Here is a 13,504-nt window from a genome sequence, read left to right on the forward strand (position 1 = left end):
TTGTGATTCTCTCTTTACTCTGGTTTTGGTGATCCTATTAAATCCACCTCTATATAGTTTTTATTATCATGTGCACTAAGACCATTTACAGTCAGAGAGTAAAACGCAATGGTGCTGCTGAGAGTCTCCAAGGAGGCTGGCAAATTGGCTTTAGCTGGTTCCTTAGGATTACATTACACTTCGCAGTCCAATGCTGCCCATGTCTGCATATGGTGCATTCTTGCAGAGAGCTGGGATTGGGCTGGGACCCAGCTACTTCTCATTTCTGTTTTCTCTCTGCTTCCAAGTCTCCTGTGTTAACTTCACTGACATGGATAAAATAAGCCTTTGGTACATGGTAATCAGAGTTATGGAAGCTGTGAGCAATAAGTAAACTGGAGCTTTTGTTTTTGTATCAACAACACAACCATCGGGTGCATCCTGGCTGCAGGCATTTATTCCAGGTGATGCTCTAAAGAACAGAAACCAGATAGGAAGGCTTTGCATGCCACACAGAATCTGCAGTGCCAGCAATGAGAAAGCTCTCACAAATTAAGTATAGCTGACCTGCAGGAATAAGCCTAAGCAAGAGTAAGCCATAATAATCACAGCTACTTGAAAGCCTCTGTTTCATTTGAGAGTCCTGAATAGCTTTATAAAATCAGGCAAGTATTTATTATAACAACTTACAGATGGGAACATAAATGCCCTGAGAGGTAGTGGCTGGCACATTCAGATGCTGGTTGAGATCCGTGTGTGCTTTGTTGCTAATGACCCAGAAAAGGGTGATTGCTCATGTCTCAGATTGAACACCTACGCATGAAAGCAGCCATAGAGAGGGGCCACTTGTGAAAATCTTGGCCAATTAACTTCCTAAAGATCCTACAGAAAAAAAAATAAAAAAAAACAGTGGAAGAGTGGGAACAAGTGTTCAGACCAGAGTGCTCCCCTACCTCTTCTGCCCAGGAGACTGATTGCAGGTGAGTAGCAAGTCCCTTGAAATAAGGGTGTCCAGTCAAACAGTTATCCAACTTTCAGAGAAATCTTTTAACTTTAAACATTCTCTGTGACTACTATTTCAGGTGGTTACCAACAGGATTTGTGTTTGAATAATGTATTTGAATTTGAGTGCTTTGTCCTTCCCTGAGTCCCATCGACTTAGGGCTTTGTGCATCATCCTCATGTCTTGTTTTAGTTCAGATACATTTTACTAATTATCCAAGGAAAAAACAAAAAAACAAACAAACAAAACAAAACAAAAAAACACATAGATTAAAACCTGAATGATACCAGGAGCTGAGGTAACTGATATTCAAGGGAAAGGGCTGACATGGCTGTTCTCTTCCTCAGACATTGTGCTTTTCCAGTAATTTTTATCCAAGAAGCCTAGTTTGCAGCTCAGACATTAATTACCCCTCTCAGCTCCTCCATGAAGATTGCCCCATCAGCAACAGGCTCCCATGGTCAGCTGCACATAGGCACAGAGAGGAACAGTAACTTGCCCGCAGGAAGAGTGTGACACAATTTCATATTAGACACATTAGGGAAGGTTACAGCTCCATTCTGACCATCTGAGCACAGCAACAGCAGAAGTATGGTGATATTTTGCTTGTCTACTGAAAGGTCTCTTGTGTATCCTAGGAAATAGCTGGCCCTGACCGTTGATGGTGGGAAGATGATTTGGTGTGCTTAGGGGAAATGAGAATAGCAACAGTCTGTTTCCACGTGAGCTCAACCGTACTACTCCATATTGTGAACAAAGAGGGACGGGAGCAAGTTTAAGTGACTCCAAAACCAAGCTCAGCACTTCAGACTCATCATTTAGATTCTGAATATGCTAGCGAGAGCAGGGGCTCATTTGTTGATGTTTGTTTGCAGGGGTTTATTTGTTTGAAAAGGCTAATCAGCTATCAGGATGCAGAGGCAATTGCTTAAATGTAAAGGGAAAGGAAGAAATTGTTCAAAGCTATTCAGACGAGGTAGCATGGTTTGTGTTTTGATGTCGGTGTGCAGCCAACTGACAAATGCTGAGCCACGGTCTGGTGTAAATCCAGATGAATTCCATTAGAATCGACAGACTTGCTTCCAATTTATTCTGATGTAACAGAGAGCATGATATTTCCATTTAGATTTACATTTGATTTGTTTCCTGTTTCCCATAATTCAGTCAGTTTCCATTGTGTACAAAAACAGCCTGCGCCAGATTTTGATCTCATTTGCATTGGATGAAAACAGTTGTTTCAAATGGAACCACACTGGATTTATAATTGCATAAATGAGAGCAGAATCTGATCTATTCTGAGTGAGAATTTCCCAGGGTGTCGCCATGTGAGAACACCCCTGCCGTGGTGAAGCGATCAGGTGCTTTGTCATCAATTTCCGTGGAGAATTTTCATCTAAATCCTGGACCGAAGCCCTGAGTTTGACAGCTGCTGCATCGCAGACCCGAGGTATAGATGCCCCTCTTTCCTTCAGAAGATGAGCTAACAAGCCAACACTGCCACCAACCCATCAGCTATGGATAAATACCACGCATTGGCTTAGAAGGTCAGAAACAGAAAGAGCTCAGTCTTGCCTGGCACAACTCTTCTTCAAAAGATGTGTTGGCCCTGAAATATTTCGCTTGTTACACACATCATTTATAAGCCAGGTTCTCCACGTTGCCTTTTGCTTTCTTCCTTGAGGCCTTTCTGACTCCTTTTGTTCAGTGGCAGTTTGAGATGTTAGGAGCAAAGTAATGATTCTCTGGCAGATGAGGCTGTCTGTTCTGGTGGCTACAGTGCTAGCAACAGGTTGGGTTATTACTAATAAGATGCTTATTCCCAGCAACGTGGGCAATCAAATGGATTTACTCCTCCCCATTGAAGCTGCTTATTTCCCTGCTAGCGGGAAAACAAGGCCATTTGGAGTCATTAATGGCAGTTGCAAAGGTTTTTCTGAGTAGATAGATGAGCTATGGTGCCATAGCTTCTCAGAGGACTTTGATCCCCGCTCATCTGTCTGGCTTCACAAACCCTCATTCTTGTTCCTTGCTCTCTTCTAGAAGTCACTGTTTCAATGGGATGCGAACAGTCATTACTCTCACTCCGGATCTTACAGGTACTTCACAAGCTTTGCTAACCCTTAAAAAACTTGCCTCTTGACTACCAGCTATAACACATGAAACATGGATAGTCCACCTCGGTCCTCAAAAATGAGTTTTGCTATGAAAACATGCGGCTCAATTCTTTGTTGCTCGGGGCTTGGGGAAATGCAAAGCTGATGTGCAGTAAAGGCAGCTACACCAGCAGCATAACGCTTTGCATCAATAAGGCTTGGCATTTTAAACGTGCACTCTTCCATGTGCATTTGCAGGACTCCTGTGTGTTTAATTCCACAGAAACTTTAGGTTCCTCTTAATTTACAAGGCTTAGCACCAGACTTGGGAAAGATAACAATGGCAAGAACTACAGCAACACCGCCGATGACAACACACTTATTAAGGCCATCAGTATTAGGAGCACATTATGTGGCAGATTGAAATTTCAGCATCTCTACGCTTCTCTCACCACGTCAGCTCAGCCCTGTGCAGAGAGACTGGAAATTACCCCATGGGTTTGGCCTGCAGTATATAAAACAGAGCCTTGGAAAAAAACAAGGCAATCATCAAATTTCCAGTGTAGGCGGCAATCTGTCTGTTAGGTTTGCACACATACACATTATCGGGGCCCGCGAGTGCCTAAAGGCAGTCTTACCCAGAGCAGCTCGGCAGCTCGTGCCTATAAAACACAAAGGCACACCAGGTTCTCCTCTGTCTAATGCTTCACAGCGAGCAGTAACTGAGCGGGACCTATCACGCGGTAACAAAGGCTGACATAAATACTTATTTGTGATTTTGTTCCCCACAGTTTTTATTCCACCGTGCAATTTGCATTACAACTGGATCCTAATTGTCCATTTTAGCAAGCAAAGAGCAATCTGATACAGATTATAATACACGAGGTAAAGCGGCAACGTCACGAATTAAGTGCTACCAGCCAAGGACAGCCTGCTTGTCTCCCAGGGTTTTGACACTGGCTGATTAAGCAACTGGGCAATACTGCAAGGGAATAAGCTTAACCAAAGCATAAAATGCCCAAAATCATTTAATCAGGGCTTCCTGATAGTCCTGAGTATGAGGCAACGAAGTCCTGAAAAGATTTTTGAGGTGATTTGATGCAACTGTCCTTGGTGAAGGAGCACCAGGGCCACCACGGCATGATGGCCTGGCCTGAAGGCCCTGCAAAACCTTGAGAGGAGAGCCCATGTGAAGCACCGCTGATCCCACGGTGTTGCTAGAAGTCCTGGGAGGTACTGAGGGATGTCTGGCATCAGCAGCCTGTCTGAGGTAGGATGGCAGAGCGACTGCGGGGACAGAGCCCCCAAAAGCAGCATGGCCCTGCAGAGGAAGCCACATGGCTGAAAACCAGGAACACCTGGAAGGAGAGCAGCAGTTTCCAGGAGAGAAACCCACACAGCCAGCCTCTGTCGGCTAACGGGGCACAGCTGCCTGGTGCCAGTGGCCCCTTGAAGGAAATGCAATGCAGCTGCCATCTACGTGCAAGTGCCTCTGGGGCAGGGAACACCATTATGAAGCAGCCTCAAAGGAGACATGACACAGCCTGCTGGAGACCCGGAACGCTCAGCTGGAACAGCCACCACATTGAATTCTCCTGTATGTGAAAAAACTTCTGTATTCCCAGGGCCACCAGTGCAGACTCATTGATTAGAAGGCAGGGCAGGAAATTAAATGAGGCAGGTGAATTAAAGCCAGACTTCACAGACTGCATCTGTTCCTCCGTTCCCTCTGGGTACAACACTGATGTAACTTTAAAAAGTAAATTTAGTGCCCAGGAAAGCTGCCAGACTGATGGCCCTGTAAGCTGAGGCACTAGATGCATCCACAACTTGGGTAGAGGAGAGGCACGGAGGAGCCACTGAGACGTGCCTCAGCCTGACCTGCCTTGCTGAAATACAGCAGCTGGGGGAGACGGCCCTGCCTGGGCTTGTCTTCTGCTCATGCGGCTCAGGAAAAGGAGCTGGTTGGGAAGGCCTGGCTGCAGCTGCAAGGTGGAGGTGAGCGCAGCAGCAAACAGCAGTACTCGTGGTAATCCTGGCTGTGATGCCCCAACAATAGGAGGATCCCAAAGATAAACGCTCCTGGCAAGAAGAAAGCCCGTCCGTGGTGCAGCAGGCGAAGTTGCAAATGTCTCCATCTTACAATACGCCCGGGCTGATGTGCAAACAGGAGCCTGCACACCTTTCAGCTTCGGTCATCGGTCTTGTCCACACCTGTGTTTGCAGAGAACAAGGAAAACATCTATTTCAGAGCAATTCTTAGTATCTTCCCTGGTATTTGGAGATACAGCAGCAGCCCTGTACTCTGCAGTCTGAAGAGACTGGCTGTTTCTTACGGACCTAGATGAGCAAGAAGAGACAGGACATCTCAAATGAGACCCGTTTTCCCACCTAAGTGGTGTTCAGATGATTTGAAGCCAGCCTCTGCCTGTTTGGAGACCCGACCTTCTTCTTGACCAGACTCAGGTAAACTGTAAATTATATTGTAAAAAGAGCTCACCTCTTCTGTGAGCAGCTGAACAGTGAGATCACAGCATTTAGCAAGCACTGAGGATGCCTCAAACTATGGAGTAAGAGGCAGTGTGGGGAGGACGGGCACTAAAAGGGAACCAAAGGGGGACCAGATGAGTAAAAAAGAGGTTGTCCCACTGCCTTCCCAGCCCTCCCATCCCTGGAGGGTGGCACGGTGCTATCTGCAAAGCATTAAAAGTCTCTTGAAGGGAAAGAACAACAGTCAAATAAAAAGAGCAGTCAGCTCTTGTTCCTCAGAGTATAGTCTCTTTTCTTTTATATCTTGCACTGGATTATGCCATAGAGGGAAAGAAACAGAAATAACTCAAATAGCTTCAGTTAGTTTTACCTCTTTTTGTGCTATACCTGTGGCTGTTTGCAGGTGGTTTGCTTTTTTTTCTTCTTTTTCCCATGTGATAAGATCCATCATTTGAAGGACAGCAACCCAACCAGCTCTTCTTGCTCTGAAGAAAGGCAGCAACTTACACTTAGAATAAGAGATTGTCAGGCAGATCTGAAGTGTCAATCAAAGCCTATCTCTGAAAAAAACATTAGTCCAAGCAGTTCCCCGCACTACCGCAGTTAATTTACTCTTTCCAGATATTCCCCTGAGCTGCAAAAAGGCTTCTGGAGCTGACCAGAGCTGCCAGCTACAGGCATGAGGTGTTAGAGCAGATACTGGACCTAATTCTACTCAGGTCAGTTTGCCTTCTACAGAGCATAAGACTGCGATTGCCAGGTCCAGAGAAGAAAATACCGGTCCCCCAGACTTTGTGAGACAAATTGTACATTTCACTAGAAGGGAGACACTGATTTAGGACTCTGTTGCTGTGTCCCATCTTCAGTGTCACGCCTCCACTTTAATATTGTTATTAACATTTAAATTATTATTTATGAGTGCACCTAGGCTGCACAAGGCACTTTCCAAGCTCTCAGGAAAGTACTGGCTCTGCTCCAAGAAGCTCATTATTTCAGGACAGACGGATGCACAGAGGCGCCGCATGGTCAAGTGGCAGAAACGCTGACCCAACAGCACCAGCACACTTTCCACCGTGCACCCAGCTTGGTGGTTGACCTTGGAAAAGTCACATTCCTCCTTCCCATGTCTAGTCCCATCCCAGCCTTTGTCCGTTTCTGTTGCTTGGACTGAAGGCTCTTCAGGTGTGACTAAGTTCACAGCTTTGTCTGTCCTAGAATCTCAGGGAAGTATTTTGGGAAAAAATCTTTGTTCCTAGGAGGGGAAAAAAAAATACTCCTGGAAAATGAGAAACTCCATTTTCTATGGCACTTCTTCAAATGTTTCTCTTGGAAGAAAAGAATCAAACATTTTCTTGCTGCCAAAAAAATCCAGAAAGGCATGTTTTTCAGTTGAGCAACAGAACATGCAGGCTTTATGGGGGTATTGGTAACACAGATAACAATCACTGACATTTTCTAGGGAAAGTACTGTAGTGGTTAAAGAAACATCTATTTCATCCTGAATGTAAGTTTGAACCTAAAAAGTGAGTTGTTCCATGAGCAGGGGAACTGGTGAAACCCGTTCTCCTGACTTATGTTTTACAACTGCTTTTTATTTCTTCCTTTCTTGGTGCTCCCAATATCCCCAGGGCACCCTTATCCCCTTCAGACCTCCCCAGCAAAGCCCTTAGCTCTTCTGAGAGCTTCCTGCTTTGCCAGCAAGGAGCAGCAGGTGCAGTAGCTGGTTGGAAGTCAGGCAGGTACTGATGACCAGCTGGTATGTCTCTTATGTCCTGCTGATTTTTTTTTTTATTTTATTTTTTCAAAAATTGCAGGAATCTTGGGTCTGTGAGACCTCTCTCTTTCCATCAAACTGGATTGAATCAGGTCAGCTGGTTCAGAAGTTATTGGAGTGGGGGGACTGGCACACAGAGGGATGAGCAGCACAAGGAGGCTCATTGCTCTCTAAACCCTGGCTCAAAAAAATGTCAGTTTTGGTGAAACAACGGGGCCCTAATGTCAGGTAAGGTGGTTGCTGTAAGAGCAGTGAGCCTGTCTCTGTGTTTTGGATATGTAAAGGCTCCAGGACTGTCTCTAGTGTACTTACCACTTATTTGCTCTACAGAGCCTTCAACCTGGAAATCAGGGCCCCACCTCACAGGAACTGTTCAGAAGCAGTCAATCCCTAACCTGAGTCACTTACAGCTGGATGGATCAAGAGTGGGAGAGAGGAAGGAGAAATTATCTCGGAGTTGCACATAGGGAGAAAAAAGAAAGGCCAAGACCAGCAACTTACTGAGGAATCCTGTGAACAGGTTAGAGGGAGGCTCAGATGTCCAGTATCCCCATCTAGGGCACTAATCAAAGCCCACCTCAGCTTCTTCTTGCTTCATCACCCAGGCAGAATTCACCCTTTCCTGGGCATTTTGCTCTGATTCACTGCCCCCAGGAGCTGAGTCAGTCTTACCCACGCTTCTCCTTTGGCAGCTCAGACCACATGGTGAGCTGGTAAGGAAACGTTATTTGTAGTTTGTTTGGGTTAATTATTCATGGGCACTGTGCTGAAAACACTTGGAGCTGCTTTCTGAACAGTCCTGGAGCTGGTGTGCAGGGAGGGACTTACCAAACGCCTGTGGCTGGGCTGCCTTTCCACGGCCAAGCTCTCTTCCATCTGCTTCCTTTCAGCCCTTGTCACGCTCCCCGTTTCTCATGGCTTTGGCTGTGCTCTTTGGCATTATCTGAATAAGACAGAGGCAAGTACTTGGAGCATTGTAGACATGCAATCAAAAATGGCATTTGACCAAGGAGGCGCTGACCCAGGCATGGGGAGAATATAAACCTGATCCTCTGACTGTTTTGTTTTTCCCATCACACTAAGCCACATCCAGGTTTTCACACCTGCTTTTCCTCCTGCAGAAGATGCCTTCACCCTTGCTTCTGACAATCTGCGACTGCCTGGAAACCTTTTTCCCATAAGCAAGGCTCTGCTTACTTAGTGCATGATCCTGAAAATCCATTTCTCATCTCAGAACAGGGCAGCCTGTGGCTTTAGGAGCACTCTGAGGATGTTTACAGTGAGACAGCTTGAATTTCTCTAGCCATGCTCGCCCCCATACGTTAGCACTAAACAGTGGTTTTCAGCCTTTCTGGGGGGTTATGGTTCCATAAACATTTTCTGACAGGGGTACAGACCCTGTCTAGGATACTTAAGCTTAACAAAATGAGGATTACTTTCTTAGTTACTCTTCAGAAGACCCTTAAAAATTATGCAGGACTATCCCTGGTATCTTCAGAACGGGGGCTGAAGCTCTTGAAAATTTCTAGGGGTACCTCTTCAGGGCCAGCATCTGCTTAGAGAGCTCATTATCATGGCTTGGACGGCAACCAAGATGCTCATGGCCCGTAGGCAGCAGCTCTACCAGGCAGCCACCCCACCCAGCCGAGCCAGTAAGTGCAGGGCTGAGTCTCTTGACTCCTGTGAATTGCTCTTTCCAATTATGCGGACAAGAAACTGAGCTTGTGCTGCAAACATTTAATCAGGAATTAGCAAAGTTCGAAGTTTATGTGGGGTGGGTGTTGTTTTGTTGTTTTTTTTTTTCTTGGGTCCTAGCAAAGGACACTACGATTCTGCTTTGGCTGACAGCAGCTGCTGGCTGGGTTTTCTGCAAATGCCAAAACAAGATTTGTATTCCAGCGCTCAGTTACTCACTTGAAATTTCAGGGGACTATAATAGCCTAGGATTTGCTGTGAGCCCACCCTGTAGCACATATGCCCCATAAAACACCAGGACACAGGACAGAGCATTTATCCCAACTGGGTAAAATCCTCAGCTGGTATAAATCAACACAGCTACAGAGGAGTTCAGGAAGCTGTGCCATGTCACACCAGAAAAGAACCTGGTTTAGAATATACTTCCAAATCATTAATTCTTTGCCTCAAGCTGAGATAGATGCCCCCTGCCACCATGGGACACGTGTTAGTTCAGTTTCATCTACTGAAATCTCATGCAACTGCCCAGGGAAAGAATTCTGACCCTATGGACTGTGTTCTCTGCTGATGCAACCCTCAGCTTTTGTTAAATGAGCTTCTTGGGCTGAACAATAGGTAACTGAGCTAAATAAAGGTGTCGTTTGCTGGCCTGCGCTATACTAGGGGTTACCAGAGTTGACTGCACTGGTCCTTTCAGAATTTATAAATTGATTTCAAGGAGTTTACACCAGCAGAGAGCTTGGCCCATGAGTAATACACATAAATATTACTTTTAGGCACAGAGATGGAGAAGTCAGTCCCCCACCTGGCTGTTGCCTAAGTAACGCATCTCCAGGAGGATATTTTTTAAGCCAGTGTTATTTATCTAGTAGATGGAAGCAGGCCTGTTAAGGCATACCAGGTCAACATATGTCTAAGCATGTGCTGAAGAACTTAATTAGTTCTCCCTGAGAAGAGAGACTCCCAGTGCTATTTAAAGGATCGTTATCCTACTGCGAGATGCCTTGGAGCCTGCTGCTAGGTCTAAGCTTAACAGGGCAAGTCCGGAGTAGTTGTACAGGAGTGGAAAGTCTCCCTCCATGCTGAGGAGCAATTGCTGAGCAACCCCAGGAGCTGGGAGGTCAGTGCAAGGAGCAGGCATCAAAAGATCACACTGAAGCTCAGTGTAAGGGGCTTAATTCATGCTTGGCTGCAATGTTGGCTTTCTGTACAGGGTCAAACTGTGTAGACCCCATTATTTTTCTGATTTCTCTTTGTAGAGATTCGGCAACGTCTGCAGTTGCTGGTGACTGCTTCCCAGGTGATTCTAGTGAGAGTGAGCAGGGGTGACAGGACAGAGAAGTAATAGAAGCCCGGAGGGAGCCACCGGTGAGTGTCTATGCAAAACACCGATCCTTGTGTCATCTTCAGAGTCAGACATAGGAAGCAGTTTCTTAGCAGCGAAACTGGACCTTATGGAAGTGGCTCAGACACAGTTTTCACGCCAAGCTATAATTTATGAGTTCAAAAATCAGAGACTGTAAACTGAACGGCAACAAGGGAATTAGCCAGGTTCCCCAAAGATGGATGTTTTTGCTCTTCTGCCAGGAGGTAGCTCTTTTAGTGGACGGACCTTTAGAAAATTAGGCTGAGCAGCCTCTGAGTGATAAAGCAGGGTCCGAAGCATATTAAAGCATGTGTAAGCACTGACACCTACTAGGGACACTGAGGCAGCATTGCAGAAGAGGAAGAATCCTGGATGGACATGCTTATCTTGACCTAAGAGTGGCTTATATCCCACCTAGCACCTCGGTCTGCTCTCTGAGCTGTCAGAAGTTATTCCTAGATGAGTTGTTATGGTAACTGAGCTAATGCCCCGAGATAGATGTTTTCAGGTGGCTCCAGGCCAAAAAATCAACACCAAGAGATTCCAGATAATAGACTTCTGCTAAATTCAGTGCTGGCATCTACTTTATTTAACCTATTCACCAATGACTTACTGAACTCCATTCTCCGGGCAAGCCATATGTGGTGACAATAGCTGCTTGACCTCAATGAACCTTGTCTTTCAAAAGACTGAGGGGATCCTGTGTGCTCTGGCTGGGTCTGTGCCAGTAAATTAAATGTGCCTGGGACTTTCCTCTGCAGTGAGAAGACAGCTGGCACAGAATGGCCATTGTTTTCATAACAAATTCTTACCCTCCAAACCTGCGTGGTCACATCCAGGTGGACCATAAAGAAGAGTCTTTGACCCATGCTAGCTCCTGAAATGCATCTGGACTGGACCAAGCTGCAGAGCAATACTCCAGCAGTGTAACAGAGAGCAGCCCTGGCACTGGTTAATTTATTAGTACAGACCTTGTCTGACTGACTGCAGTCACACATAAGAAAGGAGCCTGAAACCAGGTGTGAAGGCTCTGACAATGTGCTTATGCTCATACCATGTCCTGAGCCAGCTGGAGCTGTGCGTCCTTAGGAACAGTCAGTGACAGGCACACGGTGTGTTAAGGAATCGCTCTGGATCACCCATTTCTATCCTCTATTTGAAATAGCTCATGAAGTCACAGAGAGAAAGGCTCCCATGGGTTAAGCGGTGGATTTGCCCCTGCAAGATATCCCTCCACCTCGTATCTGACATGGAAATTATCAGCAGGGGGGCAGAGGATGCCCTGTGCCCACCAGCCAGGCCTGCTGGTGACTGCACCACAGAAGGCCTCTTCAGGCAGTGCTCCACAACCTACAGCCGGCGGAGAGCACTCGGGCAGCTCCGACAAACCTTAGGGAGAGTCATGCCACTTCCAGAAACTCCCACATCACCACCAGACCAGCCAAGCAGCTACCTGGCTCTGGGGCCCTGCGCCTGCCGCCTCCGGAGCGAGCCAAACAGGTTCCACCATGGCGTGGTCCGCAGTGCCAGCACCGATCACACCCCGGGCATTTGGGACAGCCTGCTGCATGCCCTCGTGGATGTTGTTGCATCTCTGTTGGGTGGCTGCTTTTTTTCATGTCGAGTCTCCCTGGTGGTCTCCTTGCTTTGGACACCAGTAGCTCGAACACCACAGGCTGGCCCGAGGCCTCTGAGCTTGGGGGGTTCTACCTCTGCTCACCCTTTGGCATTTCACGCCTTGTTTTGCCCATTTGTGAGCTGTGTTATTGCAATATGCAGCTCTCTAGGGCAGAAACTGTTTTCCCGCATGTTCTTTGCTAAGCTTCCACTGCAACAGGATTGCAATCTTAATCAGCGCAGCAGTAATGTGATTAAGAAGCTGCTGCACAAGTGGGAATTGCAGCCTCAGTGGATGTGATTTTCCTGGTTCTGGCCTGCCTGGGTGTTTCCCCAGGATGAGAGGTCATGTTGACTGAACTCCAAAATGGCTTGCCTGAACTTTTGAATACTGAGGTCCAAATAAATTTTCAGCATTAGCTGGTATGCTGATCCCTTTCCTGCCAAGCTGCAGCCTTAAGTGATTTTTTATGGCTAAGTTATAAACCCCAGAAAACACAAGCAAGAAGTGGAAATGCTGACTTGGCCATTGCTAAATGCCAATTATCTACAAAGGCATTAAGGGTGGGGGGTTGAAAAATAGGGTCATTTTCATGTTTTCTCTGGTTCAAAGTAAACTGTCCCGTGAGCCCCTTATAGGAACACACAGCATACAGAGTGACCATTAATATTTATAGGCACGACACTGAGATGCAGACCTTGGCAATCAGAGCAACTCCACTTTTGGAATTAATATAGCTCTGCTTGGCTGGCCTCTCAGTGCAAAATACTAAGTAGGGACACCAAGATTTTCAGGGAGAAGTTAAGAAGCAGATGATGACCTTCAATGGCGAGGGTCCATACTTCACTGAGTCTGTGAAATAATAAAGCCAGCTCTTAAAACCTTGGGGCTGCTGGCCAAACCCAACACCAGGTTCTTTGTTCCTCTCTGCTCTTGTGGCTCTTAGTCCCAGTGCTGCATAGACTACTCTTGTCTTACTCCCTAAGGTTTCCCACCGTTGACCAGCTGATAAAGACCAGCATACCTCCACGGATGCTACTGGAGCAACGTAGTATAGATCATAGGATGGTTTGTGTTGGAAGGAACCTTTAAAGATCTAGTTCCAGCTCCCCTACCATAGACCTGGACACCTCCCACTATACCAGGTTGCCCAAAGTTCCATCCAGCCTGGTCTTTTAATACTTCCAGGAACGGGGCATCCACAACTTCTCTGGGCAACCTGTTCCATCGTCTCAGCACTCTCATGGTAAAAAAAATCTTTTCTCTAATCCAATTCTACCCTGTTTCAGTTTGAAACCATTATCCCTTGTCCTGTTGCTACAGGCCCTAGTAAAAAGTCTCTCCCCAACTTTCTTAATAAGTCCCCTTTAAGTGTTGAAAGGCTGCAGTATGGTCTCCTTCGAGCCTTCTCTTTTCTAGGCTAGGTTAGCCAGCATGGTTTTATAATACCTAAAGGTCTGGCCCAGTAATCTTAAGGCTCAAAATG

The 13,504-nt window shown here is 46.4% G+C and overlaps 1 long non-coding RNA gene across 3 annotated transcripts; it reads left to right on the forward strand.

The window, feature by feature from the left end:
• Positions 1-2,949: 2,949 nt before the first annotated feature.
• On the forward strand, positions 2,950-12,832 carry LOC137844942 (uncharacterized). 3 transcript variants are annotated; one of them, XR_011090047.1, is made up of 6 exons: positions 2,950-3,078; positions 3,867-5,541; positions 6,187-6,284; positions 7,398-7,567; positions 7,670-8,052; positions 10,294-12,832. It is a non-coding gene; the product is annotated as an uncharacterized lncRNA (long non-coding RNA). The 3 variants fall into 3 exon arrangements; XR_011090046.1 differs by lacking the exon at positions 6,187-6,284; XR_011090048.1 differs by lacking the exon at positions 6,187-6,284 and having other exon boundaries at positions 7,432-7,567.
• The last annotated feature ends 672 nt before the right edge of the window (positions 12,833-13,504 follow it).

Source organism: Anas acuta, chromosome 26, assembly GCF_963932015.1.
Source record: "Anas acuta chromosome 26, bAnaAcu1.1, whole genome shotgun sequence".
NCBI lineage: Eukaryota > Metazoa > Chordata > Aves > Anseriformes > Anatidae > Anas > Anas acuta.